Source organism: Suricata suricatta, chromosome 8, assembly GCF_006229205.1.
Source record: "Suricata suricatta isolate VVHF042 chromosome 8, meerkat_22Aug2017_6uvM2_HiC, whole genome shotgun sequence".
Taxonomy (NCBI): Eukaryota; Metazoa; Chordata; class Mammalia; order Carnivora; family Herpestidae; genus Suricata; species Suricata suricatta.
The window spans coordinates 11438247-11446379 of NC_043707.1; positions in this window are offsets into that span (position 1 = coordinate 11438247).

An 8133-nucleotide genomic window follows, 5' to 3' on the forward strand; every position below is an offset into this window, starting at 1 on the left:
GGGGACTTCTGCCTTTTGTAAGTCTGATGTATAAATTCTCCAGCTGACCAATGTTGACCCACAGGTAGGGACATCTCTGCTTGAAGTTTTGGTAGTGAAGGAAGTTTTCCCCAGGTGGTGAAAACTGTTGGGTGGGGGGTGGGGGGTGGAAATGATAAGGGGCAACAAAACAAAGGCAAAAGAAATGTAGATAAATGTCCTTCCAAGGAGCAGCCCACTGATGAATCCCAGAGATAGGCCACATTCCTTAAGGAACTCAACTGTCTCCAGGTTAATGCTTTGCTAGAGGCAAAAAGCAACCTCAGCTTGACCAGAGCCAGACCTCTAGGATCCTCTAAGTCTTCTTTAACATATGGAAATCCTTTTGGGAAGGTCCTTAATCTTCACCCCCCCCAACTTAAAGGTATAGAAGCAATTGCTCCTCACCAGCCTCAGTGTGACTCTGTCCAAGGATTCTGTCCCTGTGCTTTAATAAAATCACCTTTTTGCACCAGAAAAAAATTAAAATAAATAAGACAAATTGATTTGTCTTTTTTGAATGACATAGACTAGTCAAATTCATGAAGAAGGCAGAATAGTGGTTACAGGGGGCCCTTGGGTGGCTCAGTCGGTTAAACATCCAACTCTTGATTTTGGCTCAGGTCATGGTCCCAGGTTGTAAGATCAAGCCCCTTGTCAGGCTCCATGCTGAACATGGAGCCTGCTTAAGATTCTCTCCCTTTCACTCTGCCCTTCTCTGCTGCTCATGCGCTTAAGAGAGAGAAGCTCTGGGGCGCCTGGGTGGCTCAGTTGGTTAAGCTTCCAACTTCAGTTCATGTCATGATCTTACAGGTTGTGGGTTCAAGCCCCGTGTTGGGCTCTGTGCTGACAGCTCAGAGCCTGGAGCCAGTTTCAGATTCTGTGTGTCCCTCTCTCTCTGCCCCTCCCCCACTCATGCTCTGTCTTTCTCAGTCTCAAAGATAAACAAACTATTTTTAAAATAAATAAATTAAAGGCGACCTCTCACTGTCATTAATCTTAAAGAGAGAGAGAAAGAGAGGGAGAGAAAGAGAGGGAGGAACGCTTAAAAAACAAACAAACAAGAACCTCAAGTTTCTTATGTTCCCCGGACTAAAGCAGAATCGTGAGCCATTACGCTTCTCACACAAAGTTTCTGACACTTTCACACAAAAGCCTGACAAACCTGTTCATGCCTATTACAATCAACTCCACACTATCTTTTAAAAATATTCTGATCTTCCTTATTTTTGAGAGAGAGAGAGAGGGAGAGAGAGAGACAGCACGAGCAGGGGAGGGCAGAGAGAGAAAGAGATGGAATCAGGAACCTGAAGCAGACTCCAGGCTCTGAGCTGTCAGCACAGAGCCCAACACGGGGCTCCAACTCACAATCCGTGAGATCATGACCCCCGCCAAAGTCAGAAGCTTAACTGACTGAGGCACTCAGGCACCCTGATCTCCCTTTAGACGTTGACCCCATCGGGTAACATTTGATACTGTGGTTATGAACCAGCTGAGGCGGGATCCTTCTCTTTTGGTTAAAAAAGATCAGGATGGAATGGGAAACTGCCTCAGTTGAGGAACAAAAGCTGAAAAAAAAAAGTTAAATTTCTTTACAACTTACAGCCCATTGACAAGTCTTGGGGACAGGCAGAGTGACCTCCCTCTGGGTTCTCAGCTGTCTCAAGGTTAATACTTTGCTAAGGGAAAAAAGCAATCTTAGCTTAACATTATCCTGACCTCCAGGATCCTGTAAATCTCCCTTCACATATAAAAATTCCTTTGGAAATTTCCTATATCTCTGCCCCCCAAGATATATGTAAGCAATCATCCTCCAAGCATATGGCCCACTGATATACAACAGAAAGGTCTCATAACTAAGGTTTTATTAGACAGTAATAAATGACCTTTCCTAACAATAGCTAACCCCTCAAGGTTCTAGAAACCTTGCTTCCAAAATTCCTTAGAGAAGTAGGCTATCCCTAACCCCCTCCCCTCTCAAAAGTGTATAATCAGCCATTTCTCACATCCCCCATGCAGCTCTTTCTGCCTGTGGGTCCCGTCTCTGTGCTTTATTTAATAAAACCACCTATTTGCACCAAAGACGTCTCAAGAATCCTTTCCTGACCGTTTGGTCCGAACCCCAACATTTTCACATCCCTGCCCACTCCAGGGTTAAGTAATTTGGCAAACCAGCTCGCTCAGCCTAAAACAAAGTCTGCTAAAATTCCCAGTTTTCACCTCCAGCCAATGAAGGTTCTAAAGAAAACCAAAAGTTCCCTAGTTTCTCTATTACTGCAAAGAGCCAGGGCATTAAAAAAAAAAAAAGTTACCAACAAAAGCAATTCTCAGTGATGGGGATCCAAGGACCAAGAGGTGTTCTTTTCAGTCCTGCTGCCTCACGGGCTCGGAGAAAGGGAATCAGATTGGGAATTAATCGCTCTATCCCTGTGTATCCTGGAGTCACACTCTTGGTGCTCACTGTCTTCTGCTCTAAGGCAGCCCGGGCCTCCGGTACTAAAACAGTTCAAAGGTGGGGCCTCTAGTAAACTTCAGTAGATTTCCGTCTCTCAACTTGTTCCTTTTTGTTGAGGCTCTTTGAAAGATACGTACCCTTTTGTTCTTAGTTCCTCTGGCCCTATCCGTTTATCAGGCTGAGATTCTTAGAAAAGTACCAGGCCAGAATTCCTTTCTCCCAAAAGAAAGACGTAATTCTAGAATTGGACAGCAGGAACCCAAACAGCCAACCAGGGGAAATAAATGACCTTTTGGCATCTCTGGGCTCTGTCTCTAATGGCACGATAGCGGAGTCTGGGGACACGGGGCCTTTGCTCCTAGTGAATCAGCCACCACCCTCTTAATGGGAGAAGTTCTCAGTTGATGTTGTTGGAATCCACAGTGCAGCTCCTATCGAGACTCAGATAGAGCCCTCAAAACCTCTCCCCACTATGAATCAAGTCCCTGTAAGTAAAGAAGCCCTTCGAGGCATCAAGCCTATAATGGAGATTCTGAAGCTCAGAGCGTCACCATCTCCTCTGCTGGTCCGTGTAATACCTCCGTTTTATCTGCTTGGAAGCCCGCTGCCGGGGATGGAAGTTTGCTCAGGACCTCCAACAATAAATAACACGTTTACTCCTCAGCACCCTGTTGTTCCTAACCGCCAAGCGCCACTGACATAACATTCCCTCTGCAAGCACATTTTTCACTGTAACTGATCTATGCAGTGTGTTTTTACACTGATCAGTAAAGCCAGTATCTTTTTTTTTTTTTTAAATAATCTCTACACCCCATGTGTGTCTCAAACTCACAACCTTGAGATCAAGAGTTGCATATTCCACTAACTGAGCCAGCCAGGTGTCTGTAGGCAATATCTTTTTTTCAAAAAATTTTAAACATTTAGTTTATTTTTTAAATGTTTTTTATTTATTTTTGAGAGACAGACAGAGACAGCGCGATCAGGGGAGGGTCAGAGAGAGAGGGAGACACAGAATCGGAAGCAGGCTCCAGGCTCTGAGCTAGCAGTCAGCACAGAGCCTGATGCAGGGCTCGAACCCACAAACTGTGAGATCATGACCTGAGCTGAAGCCAGATGTTTAGCTAACTGAGCCACCCAGGTACCCCAACATTTATTTTATTTTTGAAACACTGAGTGCAAGCAGGGGAGATGCAAAGGGAGAAGGAGACACAGAATCCAAAACAGGCTCCAGGCTCTGAGCTGTCACCACAGAGCCCGACGTGGGGCTCGAACCCACGAACCATGAGATCATGACCTGAGCTGAAGCCGGATGCCTAACTGACAGAGCCACCCGGGCGCCCTCTCTAGCCTTCACTTGGGAAGAATGGCAATGCATTTGGATGGTAATTCCCCAGACTTTCACAGAGAGTACTTCTTACTTTTCACAAACCTTAAAACCTGATCTGGAATGAGCAAGTTTTCTGCAGGCTCTATTTGCTCCAGTAGAGAGATGATTTGCTTCTCTCCTCCTCCTAACTTCTTCCCAGGAAGACAGCATCTGTCTGTTTAAAACTTTTGCCTTAAAGGGACATCAAGTCTCAGAAGAAAAATTGCAGCTTGCTCACATTCAGGTTAAGTGATTAGGGCCTAAGATCTTACAATAAAAGCTACATTTAGATCCATAAAAGCCCTCATGACTGCTTAACATGGACAGATTACATTTTGACATCCCCGTGACCATGGACAGGAAACTCCTCTAACCCACGCAGATATTTCATGGTTTTTATTTAAGGAGAAACATGGTGAACCCTGCGCTGAGTATGCCATTGCAACTCCCTTGAATTCACTGAGGCAGAACCTTTACCTCTGGCAACTTCCGCAAGATGAATTATGTGCCTTTAACTCGGGCTCCTATTGGAACCACGGGCAAAACCCGAAAAGCATTTATACTGATAGTTGATATGCCTTTGGAGTAACTCATGACTTTGAAATATTATGAAAACAAGGTGTTCTTATTTCTAGTGGGAGATAATATTAAAAATGGCTTCATTGGAGCGCCTGGGTGACTCAGTCGGTTAAGCGTTTGACTTAGGCTGAGGTCATGATCTCACTGTTTATGAGTTCGAGCTCGAATTGGGCTCTGTGCTGACAGCCCAGAGCCTGGAGCCTGATTCCGATTCTGTGTCTCCCTCCCTCCCTCTCTGACCCTCCCCTGCTCATGCTCTGTTTCTCTCTGTGTCAATAATAAATAAAACATCAAGTAAATAAACATTTAAAAAAATTTTTAAACGATCCTATGTCAAAAATTTATTATATGCCATACTTTGTCAGCTGTTCTGGCCATTCTTAAGATTCTGAGGCATTCCAGACTCTAGTCTCTGGAGGCCAAAGTAATCTACCTCACTGCCATTTCCACTGAAGTGTCGCTGTCAAGGAGACTGAAAGCCAGACTTCCATCATGGTCCAGAGACATGTCTCTCAAAGGATAGTTTTGGAAAGACTGACGAGAGACACCCAACATTTGGCCGCAGAGAGGGAAAAACAATATCGGAAATCTAGTAATTGTTGGTTTGACAGAAAGAAAGAATTTTGGTTTGGACCAAATAACAATCTGGCCCTTCTAAAATTCCCACTACTTATAGTTGTCAGTGCATTAAACCACTGGGCTCCTGGGGCGCCTGGGTGGCTTAAGCGTCCGACTGCGGCTCAGGTCATGATCTCAGTTCGTGGGTTTGAGCCCCAGGTCGGGCTCTGTGCTGGCAGCTCAGATCCTGGAGCCTGCTTCCTACTCTGTCTCACTCTCTGTCTGCCCCTCCCACATTTGCACATGCTCTATCTCTCTCTCTCAAAAATAAATAAACATTAAAAACAACAACAAAAAACCACTGAGCTCCTGACACAAAAATGATGTTCACAAACCAGTATTGGTGGAGACAGTGCATAGGGCCACAAAAAGCGGCCGGCCCGCCTGCCCCACCTGTCCAAATTATAATCCAGGGACACCCGTTCACACCAGTGGATTTCCTAGAGCTTCCCCATCTCAGAGATCTAAAGATGTATTAGTCGTGGCTTGTGTATTTTATCACTGGACCAAAGTTTTGTAGACACGTCATTGCTTCTGTTGTAGGAAAAGATGATCCCTACATGGGGAGAATGTCATAGTGATCAGGGAACCCATTTTATGGGTCAAGTGCTTTAACAAGTGTGTGCTGTTGGGCCGGTTTTACAACACTTCCATTGTGCAAACTAGAGGGTAGGGGCCAGGGGCAGGCTGCCCCAAGACAAGCCACTCTAGCATGAAGGCTTTCTCTTTCTTTCTTTCTTAAGTAAGCTCCACACCCAATGTGGGACTTGAACTCCCAACCCAAAGACCAAGTGTGGTGTGCCCTACCAACTGAGGCAGCCAGGCACCCCAAGATTATCTTGAGCCGAAGGCACTCAAGACTCTGCGGGCTCAGAAGAAACTTTGCCACTCCCTTAACTACAAAGAAGAATATAAATTGGGGGGTCTTTCTCAGAATAAGGGTAATTGTTAGAGAGAACTTTTATCTGCACCACCCATCTTTATGGCAGGACAAACATCTAATTGCCAAACATCTGCTTTTACTGCCCTGGGGACTGCATTCCTCCCCTTGAAGTCCCAGACTCCTAACTCTGTCTCCTGAGTTCAGATTGACATCCATACCTCATTCTGCGTGTTTTTGGAATTTGCATGTCTAAATGAATTCTCTGTATATACAAATTTGATTCCTTTTTCTCCTGTTGATTTGTCTCATGTCATGTCAATTTCATTCATAATCCAGCTGGAAGGAATTCTTGTTCCCCAATGATACCATCTTCCATCCTGAGGGTTAGTCACACACACTAATAGCACCATTAAGACCCTCCAAGTACTCTGCCCTAAAGCACTGCCACTGGTCCTTCTAAAGTTTTTTTTAATGTTTATTTGTTTTTTGAGAGAGAGAGAGGCAGAGCACAAGGAGGGCAGGAGTCGGGGTGGGGAGGGGCAGAAAGAGGCAGACACAGAATCTGAAGCAGGCTCCAGGCTCTGAGATGTCAGTCCAGAACCCAAGGTGGGGCTCGAACCCACGAACTGTGAGATCATGAGCTGAGCAAAAGTCAGATGCCCAATTGATTGAGCCACTCAGGCTCTCCACCATTGGTCTTTCTAAGTCTCATATCCAGCCCCTTTGGAACTCATAGTCTCTTACCCTTTGAGACAGTTAAGGGACTTTCAATGCATTTGGCCCCTGGCACCTTTGACCCACAGTTGATAAAAGGAGATATGCTTCAAGAACATAAAGGCCCAATTGCTTCTATTAAAAATGCAATGCTTTGGGGCGCCTGGGTGGCTCATTGAGCATCTGACTTGGGCTCAGGTCATGAGCTCACAGTTCATGGGTTTGAGCCCCACCAAATGTCACGTGACATAGTTTTTTATACATTTCTATTTCTTGGTCTCCCATCTATGGTAACACATACAAACATACAGCTGATTAAGTGGTCTCAGTTTACAAGGTCATAAGGGATGTTGTCACGTAGGCGCATAACTAGGTTACCTTGAGGTCTTCTCTCCCTTTTTTTCTCTCTCCTTAGGAAGGGGACCCTACCATAAAGTGACTGAGCCACCCAGCCACCCTGATGTAACAATACTTTTAAAGCTCATCAGCTATTGCTTTAGGTTTATACTCACCCTGTATGTTCCCAAAAGCACTGGGTAAACTCTTTCAGCCAGCTCTTGGCAGTATTTACTATTCTGCTTTTGTACGGCCACTTTAAGCAAGGACTTCTGAGAGGCATACATGAGTTCAGGTTTGCCTTCCAACTTTTCTTTCCTAGGTTGGCAAGAACTCCAGTAAATATTTTCAGCTGGCTACCTTCAGACTTAAGATCATGGCTTAGAACCAACATACCGTTTGAAATTGTCATGTTACTTTTGATCCATCAATCTTTTGTTAAAACAAAGTACCCAATGAGGTGATGTTGGCTCAACACTTCAAGATGATCCCCAACACTCACAACTTTGAGAATATACAGACTTCAGATGGGAAGTTCATGAGTTTCTGTCTCCTGACCTCCTTTTTACTCAAACGAGATCTTATGCGGTCTCCATTGGCTATGCACTTTCCTTCCAGTGTGGGACATTTCAATCAGGAAAGGTCCTTCCCAGCACTGATGGACAAAAACATTATACACAAAAAACCCTAACTTTTGATGAGTGATGCTTTATCAAAAGGGGGAAATGTGAATATTAATAAGGGAAATCTCACTAAGGTGGACTCCGGATGCCAGAAGGGGGAGCCCGACCACCAAGTGTAAATTACAGGAAGAATTGTCAATTACAGATTCCTTCCTGGAAGAATCTCAACAGGAATCATTTACATTCCCCAGAGGGGAAAAGATGTATATTACATCTCATACAGGAAACCAACCACCCCTACAAGGCAGTCAATGAGAGAGAAACTGTCACAACCCTCCTTCTCTATAAAATAACGTTCTCTTTTGTTTGTAAGACTTGCCTATGGTTTGGCCATAGCTTGCTTATCCTTGATTGCAATTCTCTGCTATTCCTGAATAAACCCATCTTTTGCTGATGGAATAACTGGTGGTTTTATTTTTTTTAATTTTTTTTTTTTTATACAGAGAGAGACAGAGCATGAGAGGGGGAGGGGCAGAGAGAG